General features: G+C 39.0%; 1 protein-coding gene across 7 annotated transcripts in view; it reads right to left on the bottom strand.

Moving 5' to 3' along the window:
- The window catches only part of QKI (QKI, KH domain containing RNA binding), a 160,425-nt gene that overhangs the window by 99,270 nt on the left and 47,611 nt on the right, over positions 1 to 13,544 (bottom strand).

Raw genomic sequence — 13,544 nt, 5'->3', positions numbered from 1 at the left:
AATAAAAAATGTTTTAAAGCCAGTCAAACATTAAATCCGTAACAAAATTTTCCTAATCTTAAAAATGAACCAACCTCTACTGCACCACAACCAGCAAAAAACAGCTCAAATGTGTTTAAGTGCATACCACTGGGACTCAAATATACTCGAAACCATCAAGGTCGTCCTTCTCAAAATGGTGTAAGTAGAGAAGGAAAAAACTTAATCACAGCAGCTGCTTTGTCTACTGCAACCAATTTCCAAGTTAATATTGTTTGCCTTAATTCATTCTGTGTTGATTTATCATGCTAGTTCTGCAGCTTCATTCAATTAAAACAATGTCACAACACATTCAAAGAAAATAATTTCAAACAGCCTAAGCTAACTGCAAAATTTAAAGGCCAAAAGAAGGGAAAGAAAGAAGAAAAGAGGAAAAAAAAAAAAAGAAAGACACTCATTAACCCTACTGTTTATGTACAGACCTCTCTGTGGCTTACCAATTATATCGCCCTCAAGTGGCATGTTAATTTCTAAAGAAGAGGTCAACAACAATCATGTCTAATGCTATTTGATGCTGCTGACTTAATTTTAAATAGAAATTAGTTCTCTCAATGATAGAACATAAAGTATTATAGCAAATATTTCCACTAACCTTTTAAGAAATGTACAATCAAAAATAAAATGTTTTGTGGCACACTATCAAAGCGTATTAAAAAATGATTTCCAAAAGCATTCATTTCAATGATATGCTTCTAAGACATGTTTAATTTCTGCTTAAAATTTTGGAAAAACAATTTTAAAAATGCAAGATGCACTTCTTTGGATTGTCTTTCGCACAATAAACTGATGCTCTGTTTTTAAATATTTTGTCTAGTATAGCTAAGGTGATTTTAAGTTCAGTTCAGTCGCTTAGTCATGTCCGACTCTTTGTGACCCCAAGGACTGCAGCACACGAGGCCTCCCTGTCCCATCACCAACTCCCAGAGCTTGCTCAAACTCATGTCCATCGAGTTGGTGATACCATCCAAGCACCTTATCTTCTGTCATCCCCTTCTCCTCCTCAGGGTCTTTTCCAATTTTAAGTTAGATATTTATAAATGTTACATCATATCATGTAAGCAACATAGTATCAAACACATACACACAAATGTGTATTTCTTGATAAAGTCTTCTGTTCGGCAGATAAAAATGGACCACTTCTAATGTAGTCAACACTAGTAAGCCATCTTATGCAAGTATGTAAGACGAGAGAAAAGTTATGACTACTTAGCCATACAACTGCTTTTAATTAAAAATACCAGAATATCTTGTTTGATTTGATTTATAATTTCATTGACTCGACTGATGACAGTAAACGAGAAAAGGTTAACAATGCAGGTTAAATTTAAAAGTTTGCTACATCTAAAGTCCACTGTGAATAGCATAGCCTTCTTCCAATATTTGAAGTCATTATCCAATTTAGCAAACAAACTGCCTGGACATTTATGAACAATAAAGTTTCGACATACGTCTAGTGATTTTCACTTTCATCTACTCACTAACATAAATGAAAACACCAATCAACATTCACGTCAGAACTAAACCAACTGAAACCAGTATGGCCAGAGACATTAGAGTTTAGGGGAAAAAAAAAAAAATCAATGAAAGTCTTCTGTTTAAAAAAAAAATGAATATATCAAAATGTCATGTACTTTTGGAGAGACAGATGTCTTATCCCTTGTCTATCTTCATGTTAATTCCAGATAAGCAGCCAGATATGTCTCCTTAAGGTACATAATTACTATAGGAACCATTCTGCAAACCAATCGTATATTAGGCCTTCATACACATCTGTTGGTGGCACAGGACATATAAGAAGCATTTACACCAACAGATGCAAAAGTGAAGAAAAGTAACCAATAATAACCAAAATATTAAATTTATAGCATATGAATCTGGATAACCTAAATCATGTCAAGTCTTTCTCTTCTGAGTATAAATATAATTTGCAAAAAAGAGGAAACCATTCAAAACAAACTCAGGTTAATAAGATGATTATTCTTTAGGAAGCTAAATAACACGTACTCAGAAAAACAAGAAATTATCAATTAAAATAAAAGATATGAAGGCAATGAAAACCAACAAGGGTCTGATGACACAAACAGAAGACAATATCTGTGAAAGTGTGAGGCCCAAACACTTACACACGAGGCCTTTTAAAAGATCCCTAGCTACTTTTCAAACCTTTATCTTTGCGTTTAGCCTTCTGTTCAGAAACATGTTGTTCTCTAAAACAGCGGGGACTTTGAATTTTTGTTCCCTGTAATACCTTTCTTTCTCTTCTCTTCTCACCAAACACATCAAATTCTCATTTCATAGTATTAAGCTCAAGCAGTCCTTCAGTGACTTCTTTGGCTGTTAATTCCTAGAGACTGCTGTTTTCCCCTAAGTGAGGACCCACCTCTTAAAGCCCTCCTGTCTCACCGTCTGCAATCATCTGCATGTCTTTTATAGAGCATTCTTTTGAAATCGGAAACCAGCACCGCGCGTACGTGTGTGTATGTGAATCCACAGTGCCTCACACGACATACAGCACAGAGAAGAAATGAACACAGGCAGCACAGGAACGCTCACACGTCCCAAAAACTTATTAAATGGACGCCTGTTTTCGGAATAAAATTCAAGTGAGAGTTAATGATGTCACAGAAACAACTGTTATTTCCCACCCCAAACTGGGTGGCCAGGCTCAAGTGGTATAGCCTCGGACTACACCAGACCCATTTCGTTCACCAGCTTTGGAGGGGAGAGGGTTAAGATTAAGAAGATTCTGTTACTGACTGCTTCACTCACTCCCAAGAGACACTGCTCTCCCAAAATGGGACAAAAAGAGATCAGCACCTTGACCTTTCCTGTAACACCTAACAGCCAGTAGCTCTGAGGAGCAGGTCTCTCTCTAATGATGCCTCAATATGGAAGCATCGTAAGCGCAAGGACTATGTTATTCAGCATTTCTTAGATGTTGAGTACTATGAAGTATGTTCTACTATGAGTGTTCCTCAAAAGTGAACTTCGATGCTTGGCACTTTAGCCACATTGAAAAGTGAAAGAAAGTGAAAGTGGCTCAGTCGTGTCCAACTCTTTGCGATCCCATGGACTGTATAGTCCACGGAATTATGCAGGCCAGAATACTGGAATGGGTAGCCAATACTGGAATGGGTAGCCACTGGGGATCTTCCCAACCTGGGATCAAACCCAGGTCTCCCACATTGCAGGCAGATTCTTTACGAGCTGAGCCACAAAGGAAGCCCAAGAATACTGGAGTGGGTAGCTTATCCCTTCTCCAGTGGATCTTCCCAACCCAGGAATCAAACCGGGGTCTCCTGCATTGCAGGTGGATTCTTTATCAACTCTGCTATCAGGGAAGACTTACCTGCATTAAGTCACGTAATCCTCACAACACACTAGAAGGTAGTTACCATTATCCTCTCCATTTAACACATTTGAGGCTACAAAAGTAGTCCCAATCCTAGAACACCTAGAGTCCAGACACTTCATCAGTATAGCATAAAGCCTCTCTTCTAAAGACCCTGATTCCACCAGGTGTTCAATGGGTAGCTCAAAATGTTTAGCACAAAGTCTAGAAAAACCCTCTTCAGATTTAAGTTGACTTTCACAATGAGCCCAAATGTAATTTATTTTCCACATATATCACAGAACATACCATTACCATACTCCTTTCACATGACCACCCCTTTTCAATATCCTCATCTGTCTGTTACTGACTAGGCTCAACATCCACATCCTTTGTACCTTAACCAAACCTTTCACATGAATGAAAACTTGTACATGATCATTACTTCATCCACATGATTCAATGGCAAGTATGCATAGACTTCAGCACAAGACACACACACAGAGAACAGTACAATTATTTGAATCAAGACTGAGCTTACAAGTGTTACCTCAGACCCTGCAGGTAAGTCTGAGATATCAAATATTTAGTAATCCTGACCATGTATTGATTATGAATACAGCCTAAGGCTCTTTGAAACTGGTTTCTTAAATTTTGCTGCATAAATATCACTCTCATAACTGCTCCAAAAGTACTAATACAGCTCTTAAAGAAACCTGCTCTTCTGGGGCATAAATTTTAGTTACATTTGACTTACTGGTAACTTACACTACCCTTGTTTCAATGTTCCTAAATTGTTAAGAACAAACTCAGTTCACAGTGATTCTGTATTATTCTAAGTAAAAATTCTAATAATTTTCAATTATTAAATTCTATTAATACAGTATGTTTACCATCTCTTACTCTTGGTTCCTCTACAGTATTATCCTCCACATGTAACAGACTACAAAATCTTAAGATTTTAATTTTAATCTGTTCCCTGTCTTTGTTCCAACTGTCACTGCCATTCTTCAGGCCCTTGCTACTGAAAGATACCAAAATTTTACAGTTTTATACTCATATCTCTTCATGTTTCTACTCATTTCTCAAATTTTGCTTTTTTATTTTGTTTAATCTGTCCTTAAAACTGCAAATTTGTACTGCTCTTATATAATCTTACAAATAAAAAGGCAAAAAAGTAATAAATCACTGTTCTATAACCCCAACCAAGACAACAGTGATAAATTTTTTAAACTCAAATCAATTCCTTACCAAGTAATGAAGAAAAAATTATCATACCAATATGAAACATGGGGGTGGCCAAATTCATGGTAAGCAGGCTACTTATTGATATTGTTTTTGAATTTAGGAAAAGCTTCCTGGTGGCTCAGACGGTTAAATAATCAGCCTGTAGTGCAGCAAACCAGGGTTCGATCCCTGAGTCAGGAAGATCCCCTGGAGGAAGGGAATGGTTACCCACTCTAGTATTCTTTCCTGGGAAAACCCGTGGACAGAGCAGCCTGGTAGAGTCTCCCCAGTGGCTCAGTGGTAAAGCATCTGCCTGTAATGCAGGAGACCCGGGGTTCCTTCCCTGGGTCAGGAAGATCCCCCGGAGGAAGGCATGGGCAACCCACTCCAATACTCTTGTCCGGAGAATCCCATGAACTGAGAAGCCTGCCGGCTACGGTCCACAGGATCACAAGAGAGTCACAAAGAACTGAAGTGACTGAGCAACACACACATTGTAATCAAAAGTTAGATTTCAGGAATTTCCTAATTTATTATAAACTATTTAGTTCTAAAGGGATGGGTTTACTAAGACATATAACATACTTTACCAAAGAAGTAATTAAATTTAGTTCTGTGGCTAATCATTAAAAAGTTCTATTTCAATGTCCGCAGGGTAAAACCACGTCACTTACGTCTCCTGCCATTGGCAGGCGGGTTCTTTACCACCAGCGCCACCTGGGAAGCCCAGAAGTTAAGACAAATTCTATCAAAAGCTACAGTGGTTTTTTGCTCAAACTCAAATCAAAAGAAGGTATACATAATGAGTTCATTCACTCACAAAATAAACTTAGATCACCTATGTTAAGCAGGCACAAAAACGGGTGGCCAAACTCAAGGGGTATAACTGTAGACTACTCCACACCCCATTTCATTTTTACCAGCTTTGGAGGGGACAGGGTAAGGATTAAGAAGATTCTGTTACTGACTGTTTCACTCACTCCCAGGAGACACTGTTCTCTCAAAATGGGCCAAAAAAGATCAGCACCTTGACCTTTCCTTTAACATCTAACACCCAATACCCCTGAGGAGCAGGTTTCTCTCTAATTTTTCTATTCCTTTGATTACTTCAGTGAGAATCTTAGAGATATGGAGGTTAAAGCCTGTGATGAGGTTACCATCTAATTCCTTAAGACCTCTGTCACAGTAATTTTAACCAAGTAGATCCTAATAATCTCTTTTTGGATAAGATAAACCACAGGCAAAATTTTCTATCTCAACTGAATTTGGAAAACATTTGCTTACAAGTAATTATTCTTCCCTAAAAACTAACTCCATCTTTTAGCTTGTTCTTCTACACACTAGTCCTTTTTAATATCAAAATGTTACTTACAAAAGAAAGCATTCCTATTTTAAGACGAGATTACTTTAAAAATCGTTAAACTTTGAAAAAATTTAAACCAAAAAAAACTAGTTTTCAGACTGTCTTGAAAGCTTTTTTGGAATAATTTCTATTAACATCCTAAGAAATTTAGTATATCTCAGACCACAAAGAGCCTATTAAATATCTGGTACACAGCAGGCCTTTGAAATATCCTTGCAGAGTAAAATAAAAATGAAACTTAAAAACCAAATGTCATGAAACTGACCTTCACTGAATTGACCTGTTTAAAGTTCTAAGTCAACAATAATAGTCTCTCTTTCTAAAACTTAAAGACATGCTCTATGTTATCAAATTGTACTGCTAAATTACAAACTCCAATAGGTTAATATGTAATCTGAAACATTTCACCATTCAATAAAAATATATTATCTAACCTTCTTCAAATCAACAACCTATCCTTAAGAGGTTTCTGTATAAAATATCAAAGAGAGATGTGCAGATGTTTTTATTTTCACTTGTAATTAAGATCATATCCTGCCAAATATCAAGGTTTAACCTAGGCATTGAAAAGAGAGACTTGGCCGATCGTTACATTTTTACTTATTGTCCATCAGTTTCTCAGAACATCGAAAGACCAAAGTAGTTTATATTGAGTCTTTCAACACAACAAGAAAGTCACAAAAGTCAAAGGACAAAGGCTTAAGTAAGGATAACCAACTGCATTGATCTCTTTTCTCCTCTTATAATTTCTCCAAAACAAAAGTCAGCTCAGCAGCCATTCTGCAGGTGACAATCTTAAGAAACTGAATCTGACCAATAATTCCATACCAACTCAGAAGCTATGACTAGCCAAATTTTATCTGCAAGCCCAGGAGAAATAAACTGAAAAGGAATTTAAAAATTACGTTCCACCATTAACATAGATTATTATTAGGAGCTAGACCCCGGTTAGATTCCTGGGTCAGGAAAAGCCACTGGAGAAGGGCTGGGCTACCCACTCCAGTATTCTGGGGCTTCCCTTGTGGCTCAGCTGGTAAAGAATCCACATGCAATGTGGGAGACCTGGGTTCTATCCCTGGGTTGGGAAGATCCCCTGGAGAAGGGAAAGGCTACCCACTCCAGTATTCTGGCCTGGAGAATTCCATGGACTGTATAGTCCATGGGGTCGCAAAGAGTTGGACACAACTGAGCCACTTTCACTTTCCATAGAGAGTACCGTGAAAAACATTATAAACCCACGTTATTAATTAGCATTGCCATGTTGAAGTCCTACAAGCTGGAAAAAATATTTGAAAGGGCATTTACCCATCTTACAATCTGTGTAAACACACTGACAATATATGTCCTCATGACAGCTTAGATCCAAGACAAACCTTTCAAGACTATAACTGTTCAAAATTAAGACCCATTTTTAAAACATCACAAAGTCAAATTATCTTCATAAAATATTTCTGGGAAAAGTCTCACTACAACTTAATCATGCCCGAAGCTAAAACAGTTTTGCAATCTATCTGTTCACATATACACTAGGCTAACTAAGGCACCTGACAGCTAGCCCTTGCCAATGTTTGGAACTTGCTCTACCACTCTGGCACATCCTATAAAGCCGTTTCTCAGAGCACAGAAACGATAACCAGGCAACTTTAATGACACAATTATCACTGACTCACTGAAATACAACATCTTTGATTAATCAGAGTTAACTCCATTCACATACTGTTTATAAGATCGTCATGGATTCAAACAAGTCCTTCCTTAATAACTGGCCAAACCAACACTATGATGGCCTTTAATCTTCATTCCTGTTTGTCCTTTTATGAAAGTATGATAAATAGTCTTAAAGGATTTAATGCAACAGCTTTTCTCTTTCATACAATACTGTGGGCTCCTTCAAGGATGGGGATTTTTTCCTTACTCATGATCGTAAGAACCTTACTGAGTGCTCTATCAGATATCATATATTTGTTATCTTCATTACTCTTAAATAATCCTATGATGATCTTATAGACAAGGAAACATTCTAAAGTTAACATGGGCTCAAAGTCAATGTGACAGTCTCAATTTCCAGTCCCTTCTCATGTGGACGGAGTGACTTGGTAACACAGTTTAGCAACCTCAGCACTGTTGACACTGGGGGCAGAATTCTCTGTTGTTGGGGCTGTCCTGTGCATTGTAGGATGTCTAAGAGCATCCGTGGCACCTCTACTAGATGCCATTAGTACTCCTTTCAAGTTGTGACAACCAAAAATAGCTCCAGAAACTGCCAAATGCCCCCGAAGGGCAAGATCAATCCATAGCTGACAACCATCCAGCTAAGGGAATGTTGGCTGAGGGAGAAAGAGCAGAGGTCCTTCAGGTGTTTAAGCAATTTGGCTCGGCTCTGACGCTCCAGTGACCTGCCAGGAGAAGGGCTTGCTCCAAGCAGCTGCTGCCCCCTTGGGCAGAGCCTAGCAGGAACATAAAGGTAACATAAAGGTAACCGAAACACCCACAGCTGGCCCAGCTATCCCAAGCTGGCTAAACTCAATCAGCAGAACTGCAGCCCACACAGTGTAGACTAAATAAAGAACACAGAAATCAATACTTGTTATTTTAAGCCACTGAGTTTTAGGACAGCTTACATAGAGCACTGTTGTGGCAATTGTTGACAAATACAGCCACTAAAGGAGTAAGCCAGGATTCAAAACCTGACTCAAAAACCCACTAGTACCTCAACTGTATCAAGCAGTTTTCTTTACTGAATTAATATTCCCACCTCCAGGATATGCTTAATACTAACAGAGATGCAATACAATCCACTTTATTAATAAGTATAAATACTAAAAGTTAAATCTGTAAAAAATTTTCAATACATTTTCAACAAGCTACTCATATTATCTTCTCATTCCCACACCATTAAGCCACTGATTCAAAAAACACTGTGGACATAATACAGCACAATCTCATTTCTCAAACACTGAATCTAAGGCTTCCTTCTCTTATCAGTCCCAGAGGTATACACAGCCAAACCCAAAACAGTATCTCCAAGTTTACACTTATTTTATAAATAAGTTGCTATATGTAAACTTAAAAGACAGCTTTTTTTTAAAGTTCAGCAATATTTAAAAGACAAATTTTCATACAGATACACACAACAGATACTTATCGTACAGCTACCGTTTACTGGACATTATGCCAGGCAGTGAGACTATAAAAAAGGACACCACCACCACCCTCCTGGAGCTTACATCCTGGCAACACCTACACAGCATTATGGCATTTTCCAAATGTTTTACATGTACTAATTCACTTACACGTCCTCACAAGCCTGTTAGAGACCACCTCTATACAGAGATGAAGAAAATGATGACTGGATTTGCCCACAGCACAATGCAAGCACTAGGGCCAGCCAGGAGCTGAGTTCACACGTGTGGACCACTGCACTACCTGCCCCTTTGCAGCTTTACTAAAAGTATTTTCGAGTCAAAGAGCGTGAGTTCGCTCACAAAATCAATTCCTCATACAAAAGGAGGAGGTAAGACAAACGCATATGTAATGATCTCTAAGATATATTAAGAAAATTGTGACCAATACCTAATTCGTAATTCTGAAATAAAAATATTTTCTATACTGCCAAAATTTGACACTCTTGTTTCATTTTAATTATTTTTTTTAAATGATGAGATACAGTTTCTAGTACAGACTACAGCAGTTAGATACTATTCATTTGGTATGTATTGATAACCTCAAAGAGAAACTACATGCAGACTCCAACTCTGCCAAATTCTTTCAAAGGAAATTTAAAATCAAGGTATTAAAAAACTAGTCTGGAGGACCAAAATGGCTTGTATCTATTCCTCTCCTATAAACCACTGAATTTCTAATTTTAAAAGCTTTGATAAAATAGATATTTTGGGGTGCCAGTAATTACCCACAACTCATACACCACCTGCCTCACTGACACGCCTACATATGGATCTCTGACTTCAAGTGAAAGTGAAGTTGCTCAGTTGTGTCCGACTCAGGTCTCCCACATTGGAGGCAGAAGCCACCAGAGAATCTCAAACTTCAAACTCCCGCATTGCAGGCAGAGCCACCAGGGAATCTCAAACTTCAAACTCAGCTCTAAGTCAGAAATGTGAAGCCCCACCCCAAACCTGCTCTTCCCTCAGTCTTTCACAGCTCAGGAATTGGTGACTGTTACTTCAACCAATCAAAACCTCCGAGCTACTCTGAGTTTTCCCTCACCCTTCATATCCAATCTGCCAGCAAATCTTACTGGCTCTTAGGTTATCAATTATGTAGGATCTGAGTATTTCGAAGTGCTCTTGTTCAAGTTCCTCCTCTACCCCTAGCTGGTCTCCCTGCTGTCAGTATCACCCATAGCCCTTCTCCACACAGAAGCCAGAAATAAGCTACTAAAACCTAACTGACCCCACAGCACTCCACAGCTTTCCATTTCACAGTCAATAGAAAGTGAAAGTGGAGAGTGAAAAAGTTGGCTTAAAGCTCAACATTCAGAAAACAAAGATCATGGCATCTGGTCCCATCACTTCATGGGAAATAGATGGGGAAACAGTGGAAACAGTGTCAGACTTTATTTTTCTGGGCTCCAAAATCACTGCAGATGGTGACTGCAGCCATGAAATTCAAAGACGCTTACTCCTTGGAAGGAAAGTTATGACCAACCTAGACAGCATATTCAAAAGCAGAGACATTACTTTGCCAACAAAGGTCTGTCTAGTCAAGGCTATGGTTTTTCCTGTGGTCATTATGGATGTGAGAGTTGGACTGTGAAGAAGGCTGAGCCCTGAAGGATTGATGCTTTTGAACTGTGGTGTTGGAGAAGACTCTTAAGAGTCCCTTGGACTGCAAGGAGATCCAACCAGTCCATTCTGAAGGAGATCAGCCCTGGGATTTCTTTGGAGGGAACGATGCTAAAGCTGAAACTCCAGTACTTTGGCCACCTCATGCGAAGAGTTGACTCATTGGAAAAGACTCTGATGCTGGGAGGGATTGGGGGCAGGAGGAGAAGGGGACGACAGAGGATGAGATGGCTGGATGGCATTACTGACTTGATGGACATGAGTCTGGGTGAACTCCAGAAGTTGGTGATGGACAGGGAGGCCTGGTGTGCTGCGACTCATGGGGTTGCAAAGAGTCGGACACAACTGAGCAACTGAACTGAACTGAAGTGAGTATCCAAAATCTCTACAGGATAGGCACTCTGCTAACTTTCTAACCTCAAATCTCATCACACTTTCCAAGCGTGCACTGAACTGCTGCTGATCTCTCTGCCTCGAACGTCCTTTCTCCAGATGATTTGAATGCCCTCCCCCCATCACTCTACTCTTGTCTCTGCACTCCCTTCATCTTGTAAGAGATTCCTTGACTGTAAATACATAGCCACTGTGCATCTCCTTTTTCCCACAGCACTGACAGGACCTAAAGAAAACATCCTCTTGCTTCTTGTCTGTCTCTCCTACTGCAATGCCTGCTCCTCAGGAGTTCACTGCTCCCATCCGCCTCCTGAAACAATGCCTGGTAAAAGCACCCTACGTGACAACCTGTGAGCCTGGCTTAGGATGACAACCTACACAAATGAGAGCAGGGCTTCTCAAGCTTCAGCGTACATGGTATCGTCCACGTGGCTTGGAAGGCAGACTGCTGAGCTGTGGCCCGGAGTTGCTGATTCAATTAGTCTGGGCTGAGGTTTGAACATTTACAAGTTCCCTGGAGGTGTGGATACTACAGTCCCAGGACCACATTTCGAGAATCAGTGAACTAGACATTGTTTCACTCCAACACACCTGTCAGCAACTGAAGCTGACCATGACAATGAATCTCAACTGGTGGAAAAAGACAGGAATATAGTAAAAAGGTGCCTCCCCGCTTTGGATCCACAACATAAAACACATCTCTTCTGACTTAAGAGGATTATACAGGACTTGTGTCTTTTAAGTAATGCAATAGAAACATCACTCCGTACATGACATTTTTTTTGAGAATGGGGATCAGGCAAGTTAAGGTTATATTCTCTAACACAGTCTCATGCTCTTACACAGTCTACGTTAAAGACTACTGCTGGATCTTTATCCTTTAAACAAGCAGATGAGAAGGTCACTATCTTTTAAAGAGATAATGAAACACAAAAGTAGTAGACACCAACCGGGATGGACAGCTGCCCAAATCACAATTTACCATCCCTAAAAATAATCCAATACCCAGGGTGGTCTAGGTTATGTCAGTTAATCCCAGGCCTTACTCATGGCAAACTGGCCCAAAATACATTCTCTCTCCTAAGAATATGAAGTTTAAAAATAAAATCTGAGAGGCATGATGTCAAATTATGTAGCACATGGAATGCTGCTCAATGTTACCTGGCAGCCTGGATGGAATCGGAGTTTGAAGGAGAATTTATACATGCATCTGTATGAACTACCACAGTATTATTAAATGGAAGTTAAAAACAGAAAAAGAGCAAGGCTCTCAACAGGGAAGGCCTAAACTTCCACTACTGAGGTTCTCAAACCTGCCCTGGTTCCTGTCTTATATACAGCTTTGTTCTCCAGCTATTCCTTTAACCCTTAGTACTACACCGAATTATCTTCCAACAAACTCCTTTTTGCCTAAATCATCCAGAATTATTTATATATTTGCAACAAAAATACTTATTAAAAAAAAGAGTAAATCTATTAACTTGTAAGAAAACTGTATTATTAATAGAAATGCACCTTATGTAATATCAACATTTTCCCCCATCAACTTGACATTTATTTCCAATCTCCAAACTACGATAGTACCCACATAATCAATCCATCTCAGACTGCACATCACATTTCTGACTTTACAGTATCAACTCCTTCTTGTACTTCCTTTCAGAAAAGTCCTCTGAAGCTCAGCAAAAAGACATCGATTTGCCTCGATATATTCAGTAGCTACTGGATGACTATTATGTGCCAATATTGCATGCACTGGGAATACAGAAGTAAATAACAAAAACAGGTTCTTAAGTACCTTATATTTTGCTGGGGTGAGACAAATTAAAAACAAAAACAAAAAACAACTAGATAATAAGTGCTATTGCAGAAAAATAGAGACGTATGTGAAAAAATGAATAACCAGATTGCTTTTATATTAAATGGTCAGAGGAGGCCTCTCTAACGTGACATTTAAGCTAAAATCTTAATGACAAGAAGAAGCCAGCCAGTTAAGATCAATGCAGAGAAAACATAAAGGTACTTGGGCTGGGAATAGACTTATTCTTAACAGCCAGTGTGACTACAGGGTGTTAAGGAAGAAGGAAAATCATTTAGGATGAGGTCAGAGACAGAAAGTACCATATCACGTAGGGCTTTGTAACAAAAGGCAAAGAGTTTTGAGCCTTTTATAAAATAATTGTATAGTATAAGGAGGCTATCCAGGACAGGATACTCAGAGAATAGCTGAGCAAGGAACGAAGATGAAAAAAATTATAAATAGTGGTTATGATAAAAATTTCAGCACTGCAAGGAACCTTAGCTATCAGAGCCTAGCCCCTCATTTTGCTGAGAGGATGATGCAGCTTCAGAGGCTGGGCCAAAGACAAGCACTAAGTTGTACTTG

The sequence above is a fragment of the Bos taurus genome, chromosome 9 (genome assembly GCF_002263795.3).
Source record: "Bos taurus isolate L1 Dominette 01449 registration number 42190680 breed Hereford chromosome 9, ARS-UCD2.0, whole genome shotgun sequence".
Taxonomy (NCBI): domain Eukaryota; kingdom Metazoa; phylum Chordata; class Mammalia; order Artiodactyla; family Bovidae; genus Bos; species Bos taurus.
This window is presented reverse-complemented; position numbering and strand designations above follow the sequence as displayed.